Below are 26,186 nucleotides of genomic sequence, written 5' to 3'. Positions count from 1 at the left end.
CGAGACCTATTGCATTGCAAATGCTTGTTTCTATTGCAGACTGCCTTTGCTGCCGCGTTCTGGACCAGCTGCAGTTTTGTGAATAGGTAGTCTGCCATGCCAACGAAAAGAGAGTTCACATAGTCCAGTTTGCTTATCAGCAGTGACTAGACCAGTATTTTTCTGCATTCTACGGGAATCCATGGGAAGACTCTTCCTAACATTTTTAGCAGTGCAAAGCTTTTGCCGCATAGGATTGTGATGTGATTTTTCATGGACAGGGTATTATCGATATGGACTCCTAGGTTTCTGGCAGTCTGTGTTGGAGTGGGGGGAACGCCTAGGGCAGCTGGCCACCAGGTATTGTCCCAAAGCTGTTGGGCTCCACCGGACAGGAGGATCTCCGATTTATCAGCGTTTAGGTTTAAGCACTGACTGTGCATCCAATTGGACAAGTCAGCTAGGCAGTTGAGCAGCCTGTTTTTGGTGTCGTCCTTGCCGTTTAGGGCTACCATTAATTGAGTATCATCTGCATAGGAGCAGATGTTGATGCCTCACTTTTTACCGATGGTTGCCAAAGATGATACGTAGACATTGAATAATGTCGGGCTCAGTGCTCCCCCTTCTGGGACACCGTATTTGATCTTCCGAGGGGTAGATGAGAAATTGCCTAAACGTACCGATTGCGATCTATCTGACAGGAAAGATTCTAGACAGCGTAGAGCTTTTGCCTGTATGCCTTTTGAGGCAAGAGTTTTTAGTAGGAGGTTGTGTGACACGGTGTCAAACGCCGCCGACAGGTCCAATAATATCAAGGCGACTGTTTTGCCCTGATCTACCTGTGTTCTAATGTCATCAAGCACTGCCAGAAGAGTTGTCTCAGTGCTGTTATTGGCCCTAAAGCCTGTCTGGGAGATGTCCAACAGATTGTTGGTTTCCAGGAAGTTGGACAATTGTCTATTTACTAGTTTATCCAAGACTTTTGATAGGTATGGTAACTGTGAAATAGGGCGAAAATTGGCAGGGTTGTTAATATCTGCTCCGGCTTTTTTCAATAGTGGGGTGACCACTGCATTTTTCCAAATTGTTGGAAAATCTGCTTGGTCAAGTGAGAGATTTAGTGCTTGTGTAACTGCCGGGCAGATTACGGGGGTTAATTGTGAAAAAATATGGTGTGGACATGGGTCCAAAGGGGAACCTGATTTAATCTCCAACATGACCTTACTCACTTCCTCCTCAGAGAAGGGGCAAAAAGTTGGGCAGCTTGCCGATGGAATGGGATATATGTGTTGTTCGATTTGATCTTGGGAATTATTAGAGAAGGAGGTGTAAATTTTCTCTATTTTTTTTCACAAAAATAGTCACTTATTTTGCCGCACCCCTCTTGCGAGGGGGTCAAGTTTAGCATGAGGCTTGGAGGACTGCAAAGTTCCTTGACTATTTTGAAGAGCTCTTTAGAGGAATTTCTGTTGTCAAAGATCCGTAGCGCAAAATAGTCTTTTTTTGCTTTCCTTATGGCTGCATTGTAGGTTTTAAGTTCGTTTTTATAAGTGAGTCTGTCACTAGGTGCTTTGGTTAATCTCCATTTGTGTTCCAGTGAGGTACATTTTATTTTTAAAATTTTTTGTTCCGGGCAGTACTATTTCTCTGAAAACGTTTATCTAGGTTTTCTATTTTTACATGGCGTTGCACAGTGTTCTAATGCGTTCATGATGCTATGTTGCAGATGTTGTAATCCATGGTCACTGGAGAGAACAGGGATGTTTTTATAATGAAAGTGATGTTGGAATTTCTCCATAGAGAATTTTTTCCAGCTTCTTGTTTTCCCTGAGGTCTGGAGTAGTGGTCTCATGTGCTTTGTGGGTAGATTCATGGTGAATTCGATCATGTCATGGTCAGTCCATGTCAGTGGCTTTATGTCTTTAATGGTGGTGTTTTCTATATTGGTAAAGATAAGGTCCAATATATGTCCTGCTCTATGTGTGGGTAGTTCAGTTTTCTGTGTCAGTTGCAGTATTTTCATATCATCTGCTAAGTGTTTGGTTAAGGGGTTGTTGTTGTTGTCATAGTGGACTTTGAAGTCACCTAAAATTAGGACATTTTTGTTTTTGAGACAAAAGGGAAGGACTTGTGAAAGGAACTGGGTACTGAATTCTGCCGTGCTCCCAGGAGGATTGTAGATGATTGCGCCGCCGAGTATTACTTGTGTGTTTATTGTGAGTGAGAATATCAGGGCTTCATGTTTACCAATTTGTGTGGTGGCTTCTTGAAGACAAGTGAAAATATCTCTGAATATTATGGCCACCCCTCCCCCTCTCTTATTTGATCTATTCTGGTTTAGGATTTTATACCTGGTGGGGAGTGCCGTTGCAATATCCGGAGTGCTATGATGGTCGAGCCATGTCTCGGTAAGGAAAACTAGGTTTGGTTTGACTTCGTTTAGGGTATCCCATATTTCAATGGAATGTTTGGGGAGTGATCTCGCTTTGAGGTAGATATAATTAATGGCGAGATTTGAGGGGTTTCTTTGCATGAAGCAGTACGTGGGATTGCTTTGCATGGGGCGATACGTGGGATTGCTATCCCATCTGTGAGAAGTTGGCCTGATATTCAGTGTTCACTATTCTAGTGATCACTATGTATCAGTCCAAACAACCCTTATGGTGATTGGTTGTAAGTCAACCGATAGACCAGCTATCCTAGTAGCATGGACAAGAGCAGTCTTCGGGCTAAACTCTAGAGGGCGTGTTAAGCCAGCTGTTATACCATCACATATACCCCTTGAACACCAAGTGAAAGGACACCACACAAGTGTTATGAAAATAAACAGTGTATTTATTTAGATCACAACAGCCCTGTACTCTTTATGAGGACAGGGTACTAAGCACACAACAAAACTCTTACGAAAATACTTTAAGTTGCACAATTTACACAAATGCCCGAGGGGCACGAAAAACCATATACTATGAAAGTGGAATGCGAAATTACTAGCAGGTAAGTACTGGACTAATAGGCTTTGGAATCGCTAGGACTACGTTACTGAACCTTCAGATTACTAGTAGGAGGCCTAGGGGACTCGTGTGCAGAGTGTGCACTCTCACGCGGGATGCGGGACAAAGTCTATGGAGGCTAGTAAAAGCAAAGTTAGTGTTCTCGGGCGAACCCGATAAGGTAGGTTGAAAACGACAGTGGATCTGGACCCTTGGATAGTGAGGCTATGCTGGGGCACCGAAATGCCGAAGTTACCTAGCCCAGGGGCTGCGGCTGCATAGGTCTGAAAAGACGTCGGGAATCCTCGTTGACGAACCAGGAGCCTGAAAGAAGAAGTTGCTGGCAGGCGACCAGTGAAGATTGTTCGGTGGATCCAAGCCTGGATCGAAGATGGAAGACACCTAAAAGCAGAGGGGACCAAGTTCTTAACCACTAGCCAGTGATCAGATGGCACCAGGAGGGCACCGGATGGTAGTCACCTCGACCAGGTGAGTGGGCGACGCTGGGCTCTGCAGTCTCACGGACCAGGAGGCGTTGTCGGCGACCAGGATGGAGGTGCGAGCTGTCCCACGATGGTTGATGCTGTCGACGTCACTGGACCCAGGATTTGTGGCAACAAGTCTTGGCAAATTCAAGCCCACGCGGTGGACCTAAAATGGCGTCTGGAGTAGACCAGGAGGGTCCGGGGTGCTCCTCTTTTGGAAGGGAGCAAGGGCCAGTCTGGAGCAACCAGACTAGCAGTGGTGATGTCGTCGGTCGTCGTCGGGAAGGCCACAAGCCAGCGGGCTAGTAGCTAGACAACGCGGTGAGCAGCCAAAAAGCAGAAGGGCCCCACGCAGATCTCGTGGATGCTGGGGGGCTGGTCTTCGGTGCTGGAGCTGCTCAGGGTCGGGGCTTCTCGGACCCCAAAGCACTCACCAGAGGATCCCTCGGCGGTCGTGCTGGATAGAAGTCGTGCAGTTCTGATGATGGCCGGTCCCTCGAGGTCTCGTCGCACCTACGGTTCTCAGCTTAGCTGTAGAGGTAGGTAGAGGTCAGAGGTGCCAGGGAAGCCGGGTCTTGTCGTGCTGGTCGGTCGGATTCCGGAGGAAGGACGTGCAGCAAACGGCAGAGTTCTTAGATGGTGCCTGCGGATGCAGGGTGACTACTCCTTAGTCACAAGGGAGAAATCTTGAGAAGAAGTCCAGAGTTCCTTTCGTAGAAAGTAGTTTCTTGATTCAAAGATGATCTGATTTGGAAGGGTCCCCGCTCCTGCCTTTATCCTAAAGAAAGGGGTGGGTACGCGACTAGGTCCTGCCCTAGGGGTGGGACCAGGAAGGGGGGTGGTTACACCCCTCTCCCATGCCGGACTTTCCCCAGGCCAGGGGCTGGTGTGCCCCTGGAACTGGTTCTAGCCGGCAGATGCGTAGTGAGCACCGGGGTGCCACTTGCAGTCACCTTCCTGTAAAGCCCTGCCTACCCAGGATACACAAAACCCTGTCTGGGATGGTGCTAGCACCGCCCCTGACAGGAAACCCTTTGTCCAAGCTCCCCTCGCTGGAAGGACTCCCAGCTGCAGGGGGTCAGACTCGTGTCTGTGGTGGCAGCATCCATTTTGTGATGCTGAGGCTTGAGTTAACTTTAACCGGGGTTCACAGTTACATACATGTCGTGTCCCTCTAGAAGGGTGGAATGCTAACCCCGTTGCCAGAATTGGCGAGGGGTTAGTATTCCAATTCGTATGACACCTTACTCGACATGTTTTGATAAAGCGATACCAAAGATAGCATTTAACCGCGAGGATTATAATGCACTTAAGAGTATATGGTATGCGTTATCATGGAACAGCTATTAGGACTTGGTTCCGCAAGCTGCAAACGGGCTCAGCTCATGCCAGAGCACCATCTCACACGATTCCAAGCACTCTGCCTTCAGGATGGTCAAGGCCTGCCATAGGAGTGACTGATAGGAATCTGTGTGTCCATTTTTAGGGTTAGATATAGGTATACTATATCTAAAGCAAAGGGTGATTACACCACCTTGCCCCAGCTGTCGTGCAGCCAGTTGTGTCAGATTTAGATGGCCACCCAGGGGTGGCCCAATACATGCTTCAGCCCCTGGTAGGCCCTGGGTACACCTATGCCCTGAGTTACAGGGTCTGATAAGGTGGCCCAGTACCAATTGGATAATGCACCTAAGGTACACATGTCAATTTAGTGAGAGAACAGCTAGGCTGTGGGTCTGATTAGCAGGCTCACAGCCAGAGAAAGTCGTAAACCAGTGAAACAAAAGCAAAAAATCTGGGTGATCATAGGATTGCAGACCCTACTCTCCTACACCATCTACAAGTCCCGCAGCAAAAGGGGCCCATGGTGTTCAGAGGTCCGACTTTTACACATAAGGGGAGACAACAATGTGGGAGTTTAATGTTAAGACTCATAAGGTCCTTTCTAGAGTATGTACGTCTAGATGTTTCGTCCAAGTGGGTGGCAGGTGGGGCAGGGGTTTTGGCCCCTGGTCCCGGCCAGTCACGGACGGGCGCAGACGGGCTTGCCTTAGGCGCGCCCGCTACGAGTACGATATAGGCACATTTATATAGGGCATGGCCAGTGGCGGGAAGAGTCGTGCAACAACTGGACCGCTGACTGCGCCAAGCGGGTCTCACATTCAAGATGGCCGCTACCCGGCCGAAAATCGTGTCAGGAGTGCTGCGGAGCCGTGGCAGGAGGCAAACAAGCCCCGAGCAGTGTCGAACACCAAAAGGTGAATCCGGAGGATTAAAATACAATTCTTAGCCCTCACAAAGAAGCGGAAAAGCAAATTAAAAAGACAGGCACTCCCCCCCCCCAAATTCCCTCAAACACACAGAAGAAAATCAAAAACGGAGGACAATTTTAAATTTTTTTAAAATAGCAGCAGCTACCAAAGTGTATGCTCACAGTAGCAGCGCTCTCCCGTAGTGGGTCGAACTAAATAGATTTTGCCCAGTGGCGGGAAGAGTCGTGCAACAACTGGACCGCTGACCACGCCTAGCGCGTGTCACGTCCAAGATGGCCGCTACCCGGCCGAAAATAGTGTCAGGAGTGCTGCGGAGCCGTGCCAGGAGGCAAACAAGCCCCGAGCAGTGTTGAACACCAAAAGGTGAATCCGGAGGATTAAAATACAATTCTTAGCCCTCACAAAGAAGCGGAAAAGTAAATGGGAAGGAATCTAAAACCCACTGAAATAGTGGGGCTATATATTAATTTATCAATAGGGCAATTTCCTAGGTTAATGACTCCTTTAAATAAATGACCAAAGTTGCATTACAAACTGCATCCCTAATATTATCACGTAGCTTGCGTGTATAAAATGGCTGTACACCATCGAATAAGGCCAATTTGTCCCTTCAAGATGTGCTGTATAGAAATTGAAAAGACTATGGCCTACTTGATTTGCATTTATGGCCCAATGTACAGGAAATGAAGGTTGTCAATAGAAATGATGGTGACTATACTGCCCTGTCGTTGGCATTGAGGAATATTCCCTTGTTAATCTGTCAACAAATGAGTTTACCGGTTGCAGCGCCCACTTTTTTACTCTAACAACAAAAGATGGATTCATTGGCCCACCACACTGTCTAATGTGGACCCTGTGGCACATATTTATACTCTAATTGTTGATGCCTTGTGTTTTTTAATGATCCCGTCCAGAAAGAAGTCACGGTTATAAATACTTTGAAGGAATTAATTGAATCGATTAGTTTGCATTTCTATAGAAGTCTGAAGGTAAAGCCGTATAAACAGTAAGATATATTTGGTACAACAAGCAATGCAGAGAGGCCAAGCAAAAACTAATGGCTGCCATAAAAAGTGGTCATAGAGATTCTATAGTGGACGGGAGGACACAATATAGGAGTGTGCAGCTAGTGGCCAGGAAGACCTGTGAAGAAGGGAAATGGCGAGAAATGACGAGAGCCGCAAGTATGAAATATAGTAAAGCTTTTTGGCACATACTTGCACATGCTGCTAGGGATGAAGAGATTTATATCCAGCAAATCAGGATGCGGAGGAAGAAGCAGAGGTTCATTCAGCTTCCTGTTCATATAGACCGAAGATCATGAGGGGGGGAATGAACAACTTGTGTCTCTTATGTCAGAGTCTCTTAAAAATATTTTTCAGACCCTCAACCATGCTGTCACAGCCCGCAGAGTATGTTTGTTTTTGCTAGTGTGATCAGGTGGATAGCGTCATCATCAGACCTTTACCAGTTGAGTGTCCCTTTCTCCAAGTGGTACCACATCCTCCACCAATAGGGAGACAGTGGCATGTGCTAAAAAATATCTCTTGTCCATTGAGAACAATTTTAATAAAAAGCTGGACAAGGATAAAGTTAAAAACTTTGAGCTGTTGATATGGGTGATTTATTAGTCCACAGCACTTTGTAATCAGGTCGACCTGTTTCTGCCAATATAAGCCCTAATGGGTCTCGTGACTTTCATCAGGACCATAATAGTTGAATACCTACATTTTAGGGTGCTTCAATTAAATGCAAACAATGTGGGCGAGTTAGGTCACTCACCCATCTTCTTCTGCGAGCACACTTTGCTCTGATTATGGAACAGTTACTGGTTCTACATTAGACTCAGAACTGATAGGGGAATATTGTTTCCCCGTGGCACAATATTTCAATGATCTCTACTCTGATCAGACTACGAGTGCGGGTGGAGATGCCAAGGGAAATGATTGGAACACAGTGCTTGACTGTGAGTGTGCTCCTCCAGTTTCTTTCTCCATGGAACAGACTTAATCAGCCATAGATATCATGGAAACTGGGAAAGCCCCAGGGTAGGACAAGATACCAGGAGATCTTTATATTTCTGAGCCATTTGGACTTAGCAAAATCACGGAAAAGCTGGTGAATCTTCATCTATCCAACTTCCTTTAGTCCAACGGCCTATTGAGAAGTTCACAAACTGGATTTCGCCCAGGCCAAGGCACTGACACGGCCCTGCTGGCAGTCGTTGAAGAAGCAAGAAGCATTTTGGATTCAGGAGGATCAGTGGCAGTGATCCTCCTGGACCTCAGTGCAGCTTTTGACACTGTGAATCACCAAGTGTTACTTCAGCGGCTGTCAGATGTCGGGGTGACGGGGAATGCACTGAAATGGCTTCGGTCATTTCTTAGCGATCGGACCTATCAGGTATGGGAAGGTAGCGCACGTTCGGCATCCATTCACCTCCATTGTGGAGTACTGCAGGGCTCCTCCCTGAGTCCCACATTGTTTAATGTGTATATGGCCCCCCTGGAGGATGTGGTGGCTCCATTTAACATCAAAAAAGTGAGCTACGCCGACGATACCCAGCTGGTGTTTTCCCTTTCCCAGGCCACCGAAAGTCCCCACTTGTTGTACTCCTGCCTGTCCAAAGTTCACACTTGTATGGGGGAGTCTGCACTAAAGCTGAACGGTTCAAAGACCGAAATCATGCTGTTGGGGCATAAAGGATCCTCACTTCCCTCTACTGTCTGGCCTAGTTGCCTGGGCTCACCTCCGAATCCCAAGGAGGAGATCAAGAGTCTTGGGATTTGGCTGGAGCAAGTTCTCTACTTCAGGACCCAGGCTACTAAAATGGCAGGTGTCTGTTTTGGCCTTCTCCGGTCCGTGCGTAAAGTTCTGCCCCTTCTTCCTTCACTATCTCGGAAGCTTTTGATTCAGGGGCTGATTATATCAAGACTGGATTATAGCAATGCTATTTATCTGGGTGCCCCTGAGGCAACTTTGAATAAATTACAACAAATTCAAAATGCTGCAGCACGATTGCTTAAAAACATCCCCATGTCACGGTCGGCCAAACCTGCACTGAGGGCACTGCATTGGTTACCGGTGCGGGAATGGGTGAAATTTAAATCCCTCTGTCTCGCGCACAAAATTTTGCAGTGTATAGGCCCTCCTATTCTGCAGAGTCTGGTTACACCTTACAAGGCCAGCAGAACCCTACGATCGAATCAAAAACACCTGCTCAAGACCCCTAGAGTTAAAAAGGCCCGCACAGGGGGAAGAAGATTTTCTGTGAATATTGCGGTACTCTGGAACTCACTCCCCTTAAGCTTGCGCTCTGAGACCTGTCTCCTTCGTTTTCGCAAGCATTTGAAAACACATTTTTTTTGTTAACTGCTGACCCTGAACACACGTGAATGTTACCTCCGTTCTGAAAAGCGCTGGGATGCTCCAGGGTAACTACGTGCTATATAAGACTGCAATAATAATAATAATAATAATTTGTATGGGGCTTTCTATTCAAAGTAATATCTAAAGCCATAGCCAGGGGAATAGAGATATCGGAAACATGGAGAGGTCTAGAAATAATTCCAATCCTTAAAAAAGGAGATAATGACAACCTAGCTAATTACAGACAAATGAGCCTGATATATAATGGCCAAATAATAGTGGGTAGTTGTTAGTAAAAAAAATCCTGAATGGAAGGAAACCAAGGGGCATATTTACAAGCCACATTCACCACCAAAGTGTCACTTTTTTTCATGCTCTGGTGGCGTAGCGCCATTTCCATATTTACAAGGTGGCGGTAAGCCACTTTACATGGCCTAACGCCATCTTCTAAATATGCCCCTCTCCGCCGCAGTCCTCTGCGGCAAAGGGCTGTGCAATAGGTGTTGCTGTGGACTTTCCACCACAACACCCATTGCTTTTTGACTCTGTCCCAGATTTACAAGGCTGAGGCAGTGCCAAAAACAGCGCCATTATAACAAAATGGATTACCAGGTGTTAGAAAGGCGATACGAGGAGAAATTTTTGATTTCTCCTAGTTTTTTGCTCTTTCCATGTGTGCTGCAGAATGGGCACTCCTGCAACATGGAGGCAGGGTGACTATGCTGGCACTAGGCAGCTTTTTTTGTGCCAGTGCTAGGAGAAACACAGGAGTGTGCCATATTCTTGTGAATACTGCGCATCCCTGTGTTTTCAAAATGTCGGAGCACGACACTGCTGAATTTGGCGCTGGTCCACGCTCTAACATTTTTTTGTAAATATGCCCCCGGGTGTTATTGCACCTCCAGAGATGCTTGAGGTCACACATGAGTACTGTAGATCAGGTGCTTCGTTACATTCTAATCCTTTGGAAAACAGTAACGTTAAACAAAAGTCACCTGTATGTAGTATTCGTCGACCTGAGAGTAACCTTTGATCTTATTCCCTGGGCGAAATTATGAGCTGTGCTTAAATATATGGGAATGCCAACCAACTTGCTTGACATATAATACGCTTGTACAGCAACAAATCTATGCGCACGTGCGATGGGAAAGGGAGGGCGAACTTATGGACCATATTAACATCAAAAGGAGAATTTGCCAGATCTGTGTATTACTGCCAACCCTGTTAGCAGTTTACACCAATGGGGTCATTGACACGCACTATGACTGCAAAGGAGACACTCCCAAATTGACAGACCAAAGAGTCCCTGCCCTAGTGTTTGCAGATGATATATTATTAATTTAAACGAACCCTATGGGTTTGCAAAACCTACTTAATCGGTTCTCAATTTCTTGTGAACAGTATGACTTGGAAATCAATGTCGCTGAAACTAAATTCATGGCTTTCCGCCTACATAGGTCTTTCAGATGGAATGTGAAGTTGGGATCAATCAACTTTGAGCAAGTTAGGGATTTTGATTATTTAGTAGTGAGGATTGCGAACGTGTTCCTCATAGATACCACTTGTATGCTAACAACTGAAAATACTGAGTGGGTTGTGTTTTCTGTTTCAAGATATCTTTTGTATTCCTGGCAGGTAAGATGTAGATGTCTTGAAACATATTAAGATGTAAGTACAACAGATGAAATAAGCACATGTCTTTGTATCATCATGACTTTACTTGATATTGATATTGATTGGTGTTGTGATGTAGTTTATTTTAATGTGTGTTTTATTGGATTTATGATGTTATGTATGTTTAACAGGCCCCCCCCCCCAAAAAATAATTATTTAAAAAGACTCCCTGTATTTGCGTCCGCATGCAGGTTAGGACCATCAATTTTAGTTTTTTTATTACCATTGCTGGGGTTTTTATTCAGCGCTTTAGATGCCTGAGGGTTTGTAATGTTTTATTAATTATTTGTAGTTGAATTTACTGTCATAATCTTGGTAGTTGCCTTGAAAGAGGCACGCCAGTCTCAAGACTATGCATTAAAACGTAAACACTACAAATTACTGATGCTAAGGAATCAATAGGATATGTATTGCACATGCAGCTATGATTTTCTAAGGCAAAACAATTCATCCATTGGCCCAGCGTAAAACGCAGACCCGTGTTGGCCTGGTGACCGAAATTAGCCCTGGTAAAACAGTGGTGTAACGAAAGTTGAAGGCTCCCCCCCTGCAAGGTACACAGAGGGGCCCGCCTCCGGATTTAATCCAGAGCTCTCAGGCCTGAGTACATTACGGAGGGGCCCCTGCAGCTCGGGGCCCCTCCCACACTGTGGGGGCTGCAGGGACCTGTGTTAAACCCCTGTGGCAACAACATTTCAAACCACCCTTACTCACACTAAGGCCCTCATAGTAGCGTTGTCTGGGGTAATATTTGTCCTGAATTATTTTATTATATTTGTTGTGTTTGATTAGCAGTTATGCTGCCCAGAGGCAGAAAATGCTTCAGCATCAGTTGCAATCTGAGCCCAGTCCCATGTCGGGTGCTACTCCTGTTAGCACTCGACACAGGATTATAACTCAAGGGCAAAATGAGCTCACTGGTGTGTTTTTGCCCAGCAGAATTGCACCCAGTCAAACCTGGTAAAAATTTCCCATGCAAATGGCAATTAGCGACAATGAGCTATTTGAGCATTAGTGAGTGCAGTTATCGGAATTCCAGGTGTGCAATTTGCATCGGTGTTTATTGTACTAATTGCACAATGTTTGTTATTAAAGCCTTAGGTTGGATGTGATTCACTATATTCACAAAATCCAAAACCACTTGGTCCATCATACGTAATAAATCCATCTCCTGTTAAAATCCTTTCCATTGTTTTTCGTCCTCACTCAGTTTAGGACTTCTTCAGAGCTGTTTGTTGTTTGCTACGTCTAACTAAAAGTATTCTTATATCATCAATTGGTCCAACAATATTTAAGGTGTCCTTAATAAGCCAGGAAATTGGTGTCCACATGTATTCTGCATCCCGGTTCTGCCCTGAAGGTATGAGACCCATGTGCCGCTCATTCCATATCATCGGTCACTTCCCCATTTCCACTGGATTGCAGAACCCTACACAGCGACGGGTAGTGAGCAAAAAAAAGAGTAAGGTTAGAGGGGCACCTCAATAAAAAAGGATCAAGGGTACAAGGGTGCACACCCATGTAAAAATTAAACAAGCATTTGCAATGCAATAGGTCTCGCATTTGTGCAGTTTAAGGTATTGGCATTGTAAATGACAATGCCTTTTATTTAGCCGTTTTGAAAAACAACACATAAATAAAAGGCATTGTCATTTACAATGCCACTAGCTCAAACTCTCGCATATGCGCGACCTGTTGCATTGCAAATGCTTGTTTATATGAGTATCCATATTTTTCAAGAGTGGTACCACAACATTATGATTTTCTCACTTTTTGTCTTAAATATAAAGAATTGTTGTTCCTGTAATGCACCTCAGTAAGAGGTGTGGTGTAACGGCTGAGATATGAATTCTAATCTCAGCATAAAGATTTAAATAAAACCCAATGCAATCAACTTGCCGCATTTTTTGTCGACAAAATTGATAAAATTTATCAGACCATCCAACTTAATCAGAACAATCATGAGGAAAGTCATTTTGACGGTAGTGATGCTAATAGATCAGATAGTGAAGAGACCAATTCTGCCATTCTTTCGGATATAATCACTACCCCTTCTCTGAGTGTTTGGCCTACACTCAACGTTGACACTGTCACCGAACTTCTAAGCACGATCAAATCAGGTTCGCCAAAAGACCCGCTACCATGCTCCATCTTAAAACTACTTAGCAGAAAAGCCCTATCCACTGTCACAGAGCTTCTAAATAAATCCTTGCAAGAAGAATAGGTTCCATCGGAGTAGAAACATGCCATGATCCATCCCCTCCTAAAAAAAGCTAATGCTGACCCGAAGGTACCCGCAAACTTTCGACCAATTTCTCTCCTACCTATATTTGCAAAAATTCTAGAGAAACATGTCCACCGCTGTCTCTCAAATTATATAACAACACATGACTTGTTACCTCCCTTTCAATCTGGCTTCCGAGCAGGTTTTTCAACCAAAACCACTCTCTTAGGTGTAACCGAAAATATTCGTCAAATGATAGACAGGGGTGAAACAGTGGCACTGGTGCTTTTAGACCTCAGTGCCGCTTTTGACACTGTCTCACATGCGGTACTAATAAAAACCCTTCGCTCAATGGGCATCTGTGGCCCTGCTTTAAATTGGATCACATCCCTACTTGAAAACAGAACATTCCAAATTTTTTCAAACTCTACGTACTCAGATACCTATATCTTGAAACATGGCGTCCCCCAGGGTTCAATTTTAAGCCCATTACTTTTTAATTTATACATGAGCCCTCTTGCTAAAATAGCTAAGGATACTGGACTGATAATGTTCTCCTATGCTGATGACTCTCAGCTTCTCTTTTCCCTTCCGCCTACAGACAATAATGATCCCTCTATCTTGAGAACTGGGCTTACAAAAATTGCTGGATGGATGAAAAATAATTTTTTTAAATTAAACGGTGAAAAAACCGAACTCATAATCCTAGGAAAAAATAAAGAACTCTGGGGACCCCAACACTGGCCCCCAGAAATGGGCTCTCCTCCTATACCAACTAACCAGGCCCGTAATCTTGGCTTTGTGGTAGATGACACTCTTAGTATGCACCAGCAGGCCATCAAAACATCAGCCACCTGCTTTGTCATTCTGAAGTGGCTAAAGAAAATCTGCTGGATGCTACCAGATCACACCAAAAGAACTGTCATTAACGCCCTCATAACATCCAGATTGGATTATGCCAATATACTATATTTGGGAGCCAAAAAAGCCACTGTCCGCAAACTACAAACCGTACAAAATGCTGCGGCTAGATTGCTAGGTAAAATTCCCATCCATGCACCTACTACCAAACTCATACGAGAATTACACTGGTTCAAAATTGAGAGCAGAATCAAATTTAAATCACTATGCTTTATGCATAAAATCTCAGCAAATAAAGCCCCTAAATACCTGTTAAATCTGGTACAACACTACCGTCCATCCAGGACGCTGAGATCCGCAACAGCAAACAAATTTGCTGTGCCTAAAATAAGACTATCACGCATGGGAGGTAGATCCTTTGCCTACCTTGGCCCCTCCCTGTGGAACTCTATGCCACAGGCTTTGCGCTCAGAGGTTAATCATATCAGTTTCAGAAAAGCCATTAAAACTTGGCTGTTTAACATCGAGTCAGTTGTCCAAACTTCCTCCTCTGAATCACAAGCGCCGGGAAACCCTTTGTTGGGTAGCTGTTTGCGCTATACAAACTAAACTAAACTAAACTAAAACTAAGATGTGACCTCAAACATGTGATCCTGGGCAAACTGCTTCACCCCTGTGTTGTTTCTCCTTATCTGCCTAAACCTGGAAGCGCTTAGAAACGGACAGAACATCAGCATTCAGCACTATAGTGTAATGAACCCGACAGTCCATTTTGTTCAGATTGGAAGTGCCTGGAGGTGGTTTGATCTGCCATAGCGCTGTATCCAAGTCGTCTCACTCACTCTCCACACCCGGCCGGCCCGAGGCCGGGAGTTCAGATAAGGCCCTGGTTGCCCTGGCACTTCTTGAAGACTCAGGCGACGGCAGACAGCAGGTAGAGCAGGCAGCAGAGGCAGGCGAGGAAGGAGGCGGCCAGGTAGAGGTCGTAGAGGCAGTCGTGCTTGTAGGCCACCACGCTGCAGTACTTGTGCCTCAGCTTCTTGTGGATCATGATGCTGGCGGCGGCGGTGGCCTGGGCGACGAGCGCGGTGTTGGTGTCAGCCTGCACTCATTGCCCAGGAGGGTCAGCAGGTAGAGGGCGATGGTCAGCAGCCAGAAGAGCACGGCCACTAAGAGGGCGAAGTGGATGGCACCCTAGTACTTTTTGCAGGCGATGGTGATCCAGAGGGTGGCCCTGGACAGCAGCTGCAGCACCCGCAGCACCCCCAGGAAGCTCCGCAGGAAGACCCGGTTCGCCCGCAGGGAGCTCCTCCCTGCCTGTGGGGGCAAGTGTGCAGACGGGGGCTGGTGCGCTGGAGGGGGTGAGTAGGGTGGAGGGGGCATAGCAGGCAGCGAGAAGTCAGGCTCCTGCGAGAGACTGCACTGCCCACCTAGGAGCGTCTAAGGAGAGAGACAGCCCAGCGAATTTCTCCTGAGGAAAGAGCGCTGTCTGAGCCAGAAGTTTCCGAGAAGCGGGCGCGTACCAACACCACCATATCTGGACACGAGCGAGTTGTCTCTGCAAACAGCCACCGCAGAGAAGAGATTGATGTTAGCACCAAACCCAGAGCACAGAGATGCCCAGCAGCCTCCGGTGAGAAGGGAGCGGCCCCAATGAACACTCCCTCTGACCAGACAGATGCATGCGCTGCAACGCTAGGACCCACCTACGTCACGGAAAACAAAGATGGCGTCGGCCTGTCCAGATGGGCCATCCCAAAATTGAACAGGGCGGAAACAAAAAGATTTCTAATCACGCGTCAGCGTTTAACATAAACAATTACGCAAGCCAATGGAAAAGATGGGCTGGGCTTCAAGTCATCTTCCAAAATCAAATCAACAACAATAGTTCTCACAGAGCGAGCACGAATGCACTGCAATGCTAGGCAAGACCTAAAAAGGGGACAAAAGACCCAATAGAAAAAATCCACAACAAAGTGAGGTGAGCCGCAAGAGTAAGCATACATAACTACTTCTGGGTTGCAGCCATCACCCTCGAATTAAAAGCAAAAAAGAGAGGAAAAAAGATGTCTGGCAGCAGCACCTACTATAAAAGTAGGGTATTTGGTGCAAAATGATCAAGTATGAGGGGATTTAACTGTGTAGCAGAAAGTGGTGCAGAAGATGTGTGCTTCCAGCTGGGGGATAACTTCAAATTAGGCACTCATCAGGATGGTTTCACAAATTCTCAGTGAATATAATCCTGTTTACTTTTCTAAGACATATCTCTCCAGGCTTCCCTGCCTTGAACAAGACTCACCTCCTGCCAATAAAAGTGGGCCCTGGGGAGGGCAGGTGAGCGGAGGCAATGCGCCCCCGGGCTTTTTGAGTAGGGTGATTGAGCCCAGGGATCTGCAGCCAGATTGGGCATCAGTTAGTAGGCAGGGGCGGTCTCAGGCGGTATAGGTATTTAGGTTTGGACTACCGGGCACCATTTTGTGTAGCAACACAGTGGATGGTAGCATAGCAGTAGAGGCAGGACTGTGAATAGTTTTCCCACCCGCCCATCCCTCGTTATGGTTGAGGCGGCGGGGGTTGTGATTTGGAGGGCTGAATTTTCTTGAAGCAGGTACGCAAGAAGTTGGGGCATTGTTGTAAGGTTTACAGGTGCACAGATTTTTTTTCAAGTAGGTTTTGCAGGTTGAATTGGTTTTATTGCTGTCGGGGTGGGTGAAGCAGTTTTGAAAGGGTAGGAGAGTCAGTTGACAATTGCCGAAGGCAGGAAGTTCAAGGTTTATAATTATAGGAATTAAGTTAGTTCAAAAGGGGAACTTAGATACAATGACTTGCAGTCTGCTTCCGTAAGGGTGGGGTAGCAGTTAGGGGTGGGGGAAGGTAGAAGAAAATTATGTTTAGTGAGGTTGTAGTTTTGTAAGGCAGATGTGCCTAGGGTTGAAGATTCTGTAATATGCACCTGCTTCAATAAAGCGGCCTTTTCCACACTATACGAGTGCCAGTGGTCTGTGATGTACCCTCTCACCCAATGTGTTTCAGGCCTTGGGGAACGGGCAGAACAAAGTGGTCTCACAGGTGGCTTGTCATAGGACGCACGAGTTCCAGAAGCTGCTGTCCGGATCACAAGCTTCGGGAAGTTGCGCGTGGATGTCAGAGGAAGACTGGAGCTGGCTACTAGAACATCGGTGGCGCGTTCACCATCTTATGGCATCAGCAGACGAGACCTTCACGGACAGCACGGATACACACACAAAGAGAAGAATTTAAGGGGTGATTCACCTCTCCTGAGACCAGGCACTTCATCTGCAGGCGTTCAGCTTTGTTTTGTTAAAGGAGATATATATACCGCTGTATTGCCATTAACTCGTTCGGCGCTTATGGCGGAACCGTTCCGTCACGCGCCTCGGGTGAGCTGTGCTAATGATGGAACAGTTCCGTCACGGCCTGCTCGATGCGCCATTTGGCGCTGATTTCGCGCCTGCGCGGCGCGTTCTATTGAGCTGGCGCGTTTGTGACGGAACCGTTCCGTCACTAGCACAGCTCACCCGAGGCACGTGACGGAGCGGTTCCGTCACAAGCGCAGCTTAGCCGTGCGGCCCCCCCCCCAAGCCTAGCACTGCGGCGGAATTGCCGCCGCAGTGAAGGGGTTAATATGGACTCGTATGGCTGTCTGGTTTCTGGAACCTTCAATCCCAGGATTCAGTCACAGACCATAGGAGGCTTTCTGTTTGAATAGGAGCAGTTGATATTTTCAGTAGACTAAGACACAGATTTACTAGTTTCTCACATAGCGCAGTGTAGCAGCCCCAAATGTTGCGCTGCGTGAGAAGTATAGAGCAGGAGAGCGGCATATTTAAAGAAATATATCACTTTCCTCCCCTCTCCCTAGGGCCGGTGCAGAAATATGCTGCTGTGCGCCACTGATGGACCTTTGCACTATAGAGCAAGGGTGTCTCCGTGAGTCAAGCATAGGTTTTGTACTGGAAGGGAATCCTTCCAGTACAAAATACCATACGTAGACTAAATTGAAACCTTTTCTCACTAAGGCAGTGTGCTAACAGTGCAGCACACATACAAAGTTGGAAAAGAAAGGAGAAATGAAAGCAATTTTCCTTCATAGCGCCTATTTGAAATGGACGCTATTATCTCAAGCTAGACCCTGCTAACTTTTTGAAACCTTGGGTGGTTGCATGGAAGCACCTATGCACCATCAATGGTACGCCCCTTGGCGCTAAGTAATGGAAAGCAGTGCTATGCACTGCTTTGTGCTACTTTCAAATGTTTTCCAGCACTAGACAAGTTTAGCGCTGGAAAGTAAATTAGTAAAAAAAAGATTTAAGTGTTTTTTCGTGTCACCTTTGTGATGCAAACATGGTGTTAAATCTCAGTAAATAGACCCCAAAGTATGGTTAATATTTCCTTTGCTTAGCTGACCCCCATGATGAGTCTGAGTGTGTCCAGAAAGCTGTACCTGGATAAAAAGTGGCACACCTACCTGTCATTGAGACACACTAAGGTTACATTATGGGCCTTCCTACCATACTTTGTACCAGAATTAGTGCACCATAGTCGTGGCCACTGAAATTATGTGGCAATGCAAGGCCGCACTATTCAGCGCTAAAATTATGCAGCAGGTTTGGTTAAATTTAGTAGCAAGAAAAGGCAAGATGGGCAGCATATTTTTTTTCAATATTATTTCCCAATTTTGTCATTTTCAAAGTCATTAATTCTGTCTCTACAGACTTTTTTTTACATCGTTGGTACCAGGTGAACACCATTCACCACTTGACAGAAGCAGTCAACTTTTGCAGTTGGTCAGTGAAGGGATCTTTTTTTCTGTGTTCGAAATACATGTAAATTGGTATTCTTTTATGTACTGAGTATCAATTTGAACACCTCCTGGGTACTGAAACCTTAGCTATGTAGTGCCTGTTTTAGAGTTTGGCGGACAAAGGGTACTCGGTCAGGATGGTGAAGGACATTACCTGTGCTATCCCAATGACTTCCGTCCCTCCAAATTTAGAGTCTTCCTCCAGGTCCTGTGTAAAAGAGTGTACAATGGCAATTTAGATTAAGGTTGGATTGCACACCTGTATTTAACATAATATTCCTCCATGCTTGTCAGTAGATTACATTGTTGCGTGCTCATTGGTGACGTGCTTAGCCCAAACTGCACGTAGAAAATGGTATAACATTTTTTAGAGGCGACTTTTCACCCCAAACCGCTGGCACAGCCAAAAATTGCATTTGCGCAATGTTTGCTTCCATGTTCAAACCAATTTACTCCTATTTTCTCAATTCGTACTCCGTTTTTTTCACTCTTCACAAATTCCAAACTTTCATGCAAGAAAAGCAATTTCCTTAGGCTTCTCATGTTTGAAACGGGCCATCCGAACCTCTAATTCAGAACACGTACAAATGCTGTATTCTTCAAAAGCAGTTTATTATATCCCAATGCATTTCGGGCCCAGATTGGCCCTTCGTCAGGGGCAACTGAAATTGACAATAATATACATTAAAAAATCACTTCACAATGTGTGGTAATGCTCTCATTTAATAATAATAACGTTTTACTGATTATACTTAGTTTCACCTTAATTAACACATGCTCTTATGTGGGGTCAGTGTATTAAGTAGACCATGGAAAATAGAGTGGAGTGAGGAGGGGGAAGAGAGAAACGGGGAGGGTAGTTGAAGTCATGTTGGGTGAATGCAGGGGGTAGGAAACGGGAGGAACTTAGGCACATTCAACTGCAGAATGTCTGAAGATCACTACAGAAAATAGAAGGATTATTTTCCATGGTCTACTTAATACACTGACCCCACATAAGAGCATGTGTTAATTAAGGTGAAACTAAGTATAATCAGTAAAACGTTATTATTATTTAAATGAGAGCATTACCACACATTGTGAAGTGATTTTTTAATGTATATTATTGTCAATTTCAGTTGCCCCTGACGAAGGGCCAATCTGGGCCCGAAATGCATTGGGATATAATAAACTGCTTTTGAAGAATACAGCATTTGTACGTGTTCTGAATTAGAGGTTCGGATGGCCCGTTTCGAACATGAGAAGCCTAAGGAAATTGCTTTTCTTGCATGAAAGTTTGGAATTTGTGAAGAGTGAAAAAAACGGAGTACGAATTGAGAAAATAGGAGTAAATTGGTTTGAACATGGAAGCAAACATTGCGCAAATGCAATTTTTGGCTGTGCCAGCGGTTTGGGGTGAAAAGTCGCCTCTAAAAAATGTTATACAATGGCAATTTAGGAAATGTATCCCTTCTGCAGGGTCACCCAAGATTTTTTTTGATTTTTTTGGACCCTATATTTTTATTGGCTGTAAAACTCTGTGCACTTTACCTGTGCTGACCAGTGATAACATGCTGCGGCAACAAATGATGGATGGAATGCTGAATGAATTACACATTCTCCCCCAGTCAAGAGATCTGGGTTAAATCCATTGTTCTTTTGCTCACTACACCACTCCAGTTTGGACCCAGCCATATGCAACCCAGACTTGGCCCAGGTCTTACTAGGAACAGTCCAGCCCGAACTGCCATGCTGGGTCCTCCCTGGACCAGAAAAAAACATCCTAGGACCGGTTTTGGGGTATCACCCCTCATCAGCCAGGCTAGCTTGAATCCAGTGGCACGGCGAGCATGGGACTCAGGTCTGGGCATATCCATCCCACTTAGGGTGAAAAGTGCTGTGGCAACAAATGAAGAAGGGAGTGGCATCCTCGGGATGTTGAAAATACCTGCTCTTGCAATAAATCCTAGAAATCTTGGCAAAGCCCAGGTAAAGCCAGAAACAGGCTGGACCGTCATCACTGGTGAAATTTGGGTATTGACAGTTCATGGGCCACCAGATGGTTGAAGCCAGATTACAAAAACCTGTATGCGTTAAAGAGGCGAGTTGTGAGCATGTAATTTGAATAGTATTAGACATATGTTTTTTGCATGCCACATGTGGTGAAACATTTGTACTTACTTACATATACATTTTTTACAACTTAAGGCACAGGGGGATAAAAAGATGTATCCAAATATCAAGATTTTTGTTCATGTTCCTTGGATCCCAGGTTTTCTACAGCGAATTAAGTCATCTAAGTCCTTGACCCTCAGGCGATGTGGTGATGCCTCCACCCTTGGTGGGTCTTTGGTGTTGACTGGTCTGTGGGCGTTGCTCGATTCATTTACAAGTAATGGTCCTTTATTCAGGCTGGTAAAGACTCAGTTATTGATGCTCTCTGGGTTTATACTGACCACACAGACTCTGGTGTCTTGAATCGGTGTCAATGTCTTGGCTATTAGCGATCCCAGGCTGTTGTTCGTGTCTCAGTTTGGGTCTTTGGCTCTAGATGGTGCTTGATTCATTGGTAACTCCTAGTCTTTGATGCTGGTGAACCCTTATTCAACTGTCTGGATACTTGTGGATGCCCGAGCAGTCCCTGCTGCCTGGTGCCAGTGGCAGTGCCGTGGACATGCGGCTCTTGGCGATGCCTGAGTCACTGACGATACATCGATTTCTAGTAAAGCCCGGAATGGCTGTGGTATTTTATTCAATTACTATACCCGGATCTCCAGTAAAGTCTGGTGCAGGAGGTGGAGTCTCAATCATTGGTGATATGTGGTTCTTTAGTTTGAAAAGCCTGGGCTTGTGATGGTTTCTTGGTCACTGATCATACCTAGGTGTTTGGCGAAGGCAGGGGTGTTGGTGGTATCTTAATCCCTAACAATACCAAGGTCTTAGATGAGGTTGAAGCAGTTAAAGGTGCATTGATTAGACGCTGGTCTGGGATGAGGCCGGTACTGTAGAGGTGTTGATGTCGTTGATGATTCCTTAAACTTTGGTGAGGTCTGGGATGTTGGCACAGGACTGGTTGTCCAAAACATGATGGCACTTGGCAGTTCATCTCACACGCTTCTGAGGAGAAACTATTGGAGATTATGGCCTGGGGACGTTCGCCGGAGTGTTGCAAGAGTGAACACAATTGGTTTGAGGTTTATAATTGTGTAATAAGGACTCATCTGAGAAGTGGTTGAGCGATGTGTGCGTAAGCTGTCCTCTGTGTGGCCGGGGCTGTTCAATACTGAAAAAGTGATGACAGCGGGTGGACATGGGTATCCGCTACCATGTATGAGTGAAACTCTTCTGCACATTTATGTTATGTTAAGTTATGTTATGTTATGATATGTTATGTTATGGTTTGTTATGTTATGTATGGTATGGTATAGTATGTTATGGTATGAGAAAAGGGGGGAATAAGGAGAAATAATGATAGAAAAACAATGACACAGGGAGAAAGCAAGGATTAGAGAGAACCTGCTAGAGAGATAACGAGACAGGAAGTGCTTGATATTAGGAGTTTTTAAAGTAAACAAGGGGGACCCACTTAATGGCTTTGGACCATGGGTATCGGCTATTTCAAAAGAACAAAGGTCCTAAGCTCAGAACAATTTCTAGAAAGTTGGATAACATATGGACCACAATCGGACACCATGTACAGTTCTTCTTATACCCAGCCGGGCAAAGAGTTTATTTTAGGAATGTTTGACAGGAAGTCAATTTCAATATTTCAATAACATAACAAACATAATAGTGTTTGAAGTAAGGCACAAGCCTGTGCCGTACTCATCAGAATAGAGAAAAGTTTGTGAAAAAGGGTGCAGAGAGAAGAGAATATTTAACATCAGGCAAAGGAAGAGTTGAGCAAAAGAGTGGTACTGCTTTGGGATTTAAATTGGCAGTATTCCCTTTAGTAGAACATACACTAGTGAATCACAATAAATACCAATGTATGTCTACATAACAGTGTCGACGGCGTTTCGATCCTATGCTCTAAGATAAAAGGATCATCATCAGGACTTAATATCTGCCTGGAATAACATAGAACAATCAAGCCCAGAGGTGGATTTGAAGACGCGCTTTCATTTAATGTTTTGCCTCGAGGTTGCGGGACATTGAGGGTCAAGAGGCTATATTTTTAGCGACCTGGACCGGCTGCCCAATGCGGGGTGCCTCGTAAAGAGGAGATAAATTCTATCCAGCGCGGAATAGATGCATCGTCATCCCGACTATAGCGAGCGGATTGTTGTATTTCCCGACCGCCGCTACAGAGCCCCTGGAACCTGGGTGAGAACGCCAAGCAAGGCGCTCATTCAACAGTACTCAGCCAATTGATGCTGCTACGGGATACCAATTCCCCTTTGAAGACTGTTCCCCCATTTATCTCCTCTTTACGAGGCACCCCGCATTGGGCAGCCGGTCCAGGTCGCTAAAAATATAGCCTCTTGACCCTCAATGTCCCGCAACCTCGAGGCAAAACATTAAATGAAAGCGCGTCTTCAAATCCACCTCTGGGCTTGATTGTTCTATGTTATTCCAGGCAGATATTAAGTCCTGATGATGATCCTTTTATCTTAGAGCATAGGATCGAAACGCCGTCGACACTGTTATGTAGACATACATTGTTATTTATTGTGATTCACTAGTGTATGTTCTACTAAAGGGAATACTGCCAATTTAAATCCCAAAGCAGTACCACTCTTTTGCTCAACTCTTCCTTTGCCTGATGTTAAATATTCTCTTCTCTCTGCACCCTTTTTCACAAACTTTTCTCTATTCTGATGAGTACGGCACAGGCTTGTGCCTTACTTCAAACACTATTATGTTTGTTATGTTATTGAAATATTGAAATTGACTTCCTGTCAAACATTCCTAAAATAAACTCTTTGCCCGGCTGGGTATAAGAAGAACTGTACATGATGTCCGATTGTGGTCCATATGTTATCCAACTTTCTGGATATTAGGAGTGGCATGAGGCCGAATCAAGTCTACGTAGCCCTACTATTCTGTAAGCCCAGGCATTCAGGAGCACCAGAGAAACACTTTGTGCCCCTGCACCCATGCGTCCTCTTAAAATGCCATTCTTTGCAAGTTAATGAACCTGAAGTCAAGATTTGTGTCCCTCCTAGTTATATTAGCAATTATTTTAAAGGAACACTGTGGTAGGGTATTTTATTAATCTATTTGATAACTCTATGCATTCCTGTATTTGCAGTTTTGTGTCCCCTCATTTTAAACATGGACTACAAGAACCATAATGCATCAGAACATGTATTACTTTCGGCCTTCACCTTGTTCTTTGCCTTTGTTCTCGGGCTGGTGATAAAGTTGCTAGTTACATCTAGGATTGCAGCAGTGACTACTTTACTTAGTAAGACAGAATGAGTACAGCCACTCGGGCAGCAGATCAGGCGTTTCTTATTCACACAGAAAGAGCACAGCACTGCAGCAATCCTACTGTTAGCTTGGGTAATAGCAGTGTATGGTACTGCAGACTTACATAGCGCTTCCTACCTCTCTTGAGACTTCGAAGCGCTTTGCAGGCAGGTAACAAACTGCTCTATGTAGCCCAAAGTGAGTTTATTGGGCTAGTTAGGAGATTTGCAGTTACAAATATTTCAAAGCCACATTATTGGAGTTGGTATAATGCTTGTAATTTGTATTTATATTGCGCTCACTACCACTGATGAGGCGTTGAAGCGCTTTGCGGCGAGCAGCATGCTACTTCGGAACCCAACATTAGAGTTAAATCGTTAGTCGAATAGTAATATTTGCTTTCTTTTTTCCTTGTTTGGATTAGTTGTGGTAAGTTCTGCTCTTGAGTTCTTCTATGTTTAGTAATGTTTTGAGTAGGGACAGAATGATGGGAATTGATTAAGAAAAGGAGAAGTTGTAAATTGTTAAAAGTTGCAAGTTGTTATTGGGCATTAATGATGCAGATGCTTTACTTATGTATCGTTTTGCATCCCTAATTATGCCTCTGTGACTAAAAGTAGTGGCGAGCATGCATGATTGAATGTGTTTATTCTGTTGTTTGGCTGTCCCAGTACATTGTGTTATTAAATGGCAGCAGTGTTGTTAGAGAATACAATTATACATATTTTGGGTCATGCTTTCACAGGCTGGGTCAGTGAGTCTGATGAGAGGACCTCAGTAGGATGTAGTTTTACAGTTCATTCACTGTCAGGCGGAAGAAGACATGGATTCAGTTAGTGGAGCCCATTTTTGTGTTGGCTCACAAGGAGTGCAATGCCAAGGAGCTCAAACACAAGAAGATATGTTTTTATTTCTAAATCAGAGTTGTATACTTCAACCAGTGGACAATCTTATCTTAACATCAAATTATTTGTAGGTGCTCTCACTAGCTTTCTGTTACAGTCTCTGTTGCTGGCCTTGCATCTGCACAAAACTGCATTTAAATCCGCAACTTAAAGGATGAATAAGAGCACATGTTAAATTTAGCGCTTAGAAAAGTATAAGGCGCAGAGAGAGGTGTGGTTTGTTGGGACGGGTATTAGGGGTAGGGTGAGGAGAAGGCTCCATCTAACCAGGACACTGAAATGGTAAAGTGGCATCTAGATGACATGGAGCCATCTGGTCAACCTAATGAGAAGGTGCATTGAGGTTGATTCTCCCGGGACGCAGGAGCGGCTGGTGACTTTTTCTGGCGGTGGGCCGAGTGAAGTGTCTTACCACCTCCAAAAACACATTTCCCCATACTAACAAAAAACCCTCCCTCAAAAGCCCAAATAAAAACACACCCTAACCTCCAAAATAAAACAAACTACATGCATTACACATTACATTCATTAAATAAAACTTAAGTGTGCTTACCCGCAGGGTCTGTATCCTCCTCGCTGTGCTTCGAAGCCTGTCGTATGAAGAACCCCCCTAACCAATCCTGGAGCTGCTCTCATACTTCAAGAGAGCAGTGCCAGAATTGGATGGAGCAGGTTGGCCAAATTCTTTTTCAGGCGCTAGAAGCCTGTGCTTGGTCTCCACCCAGCTGTCTAAGACAGCTGGGTGCAGAGCTTCACAGTGCGCATGCCACTTTGGCCGGTGCAAGACCGCCGACCAAAGAGACGTGCCCTTTGAAGTGCGTGGCCACCACTGCTCCAGTCCTCCTGCTGTCAATCGGCAGCAGAGGACACGCCCTCCTGGCTCGGAGGCAGGCTGGCAGCTGCGGCGCACCTTGGTTAAAAATAAAATGCCAATAAAATGATTTCACTGCCATTTTATGTTTAACACTCCGCGTGGCACGCAGCAGGCGGGTGGCGACACTCCCCTGCCCTCATAAGAATCCGCCGCTGCTGGTACACTGGGTGAACAAAGCGGGTTCTGCGACATAGAGTTACTGTTGGTTCCTATAATGGCTGCCACTCCCCCAGTATGCACAGGTTTCAAACAGTGCCCTCTATATGCTATTACTTCTGCACAGGATGGTGAATTGTTCACGCACCCTATGATTAGATGTGTGAATAATAATGC

At 45.2% G+C, this 26,186-nt stretch overlaps 1 protein-coding gene and 1 pseudogene across 1 annotated transcript in view; one reads left to right on the top strand and one right to left on the bottom strand.

The window, feature by feature from the left end:
- The window catches only part of KCNN3 (potassium calcium-activated channel subfamily N member 3), a 515,690-nt gene that overhangs the window by 404,159 nt on the left and 85,345 nt on the right, over positions 1–26,186 (top strand). The gene's annotated exons all lie outside the window — the stretch shown is intronic.
- LOC147673673 (MARVEL domain-containing protein 1-like) lies at positions 14,730–15,238 on the bottom strand (annotated as a pseudogene).

Source organism: Lissotriton vulgaris, chromosome 12, assembly GCF_964263255.1.
Source record: "Lissotriton vulgaris chromosome 12, aLisVul1.2, whole genome shotgun sequence".
Lineage (NCBI taxonomy): Eukaryota > Metazoa > Chordata > Amphibia > Caudata > Salamandridae > Lissotriton > Lissotriton vulgaris.
Note: the sequence above shows the minus strand (reverse complement) of the source record. Positions and strands in the feature narration are given on the sequence as shown.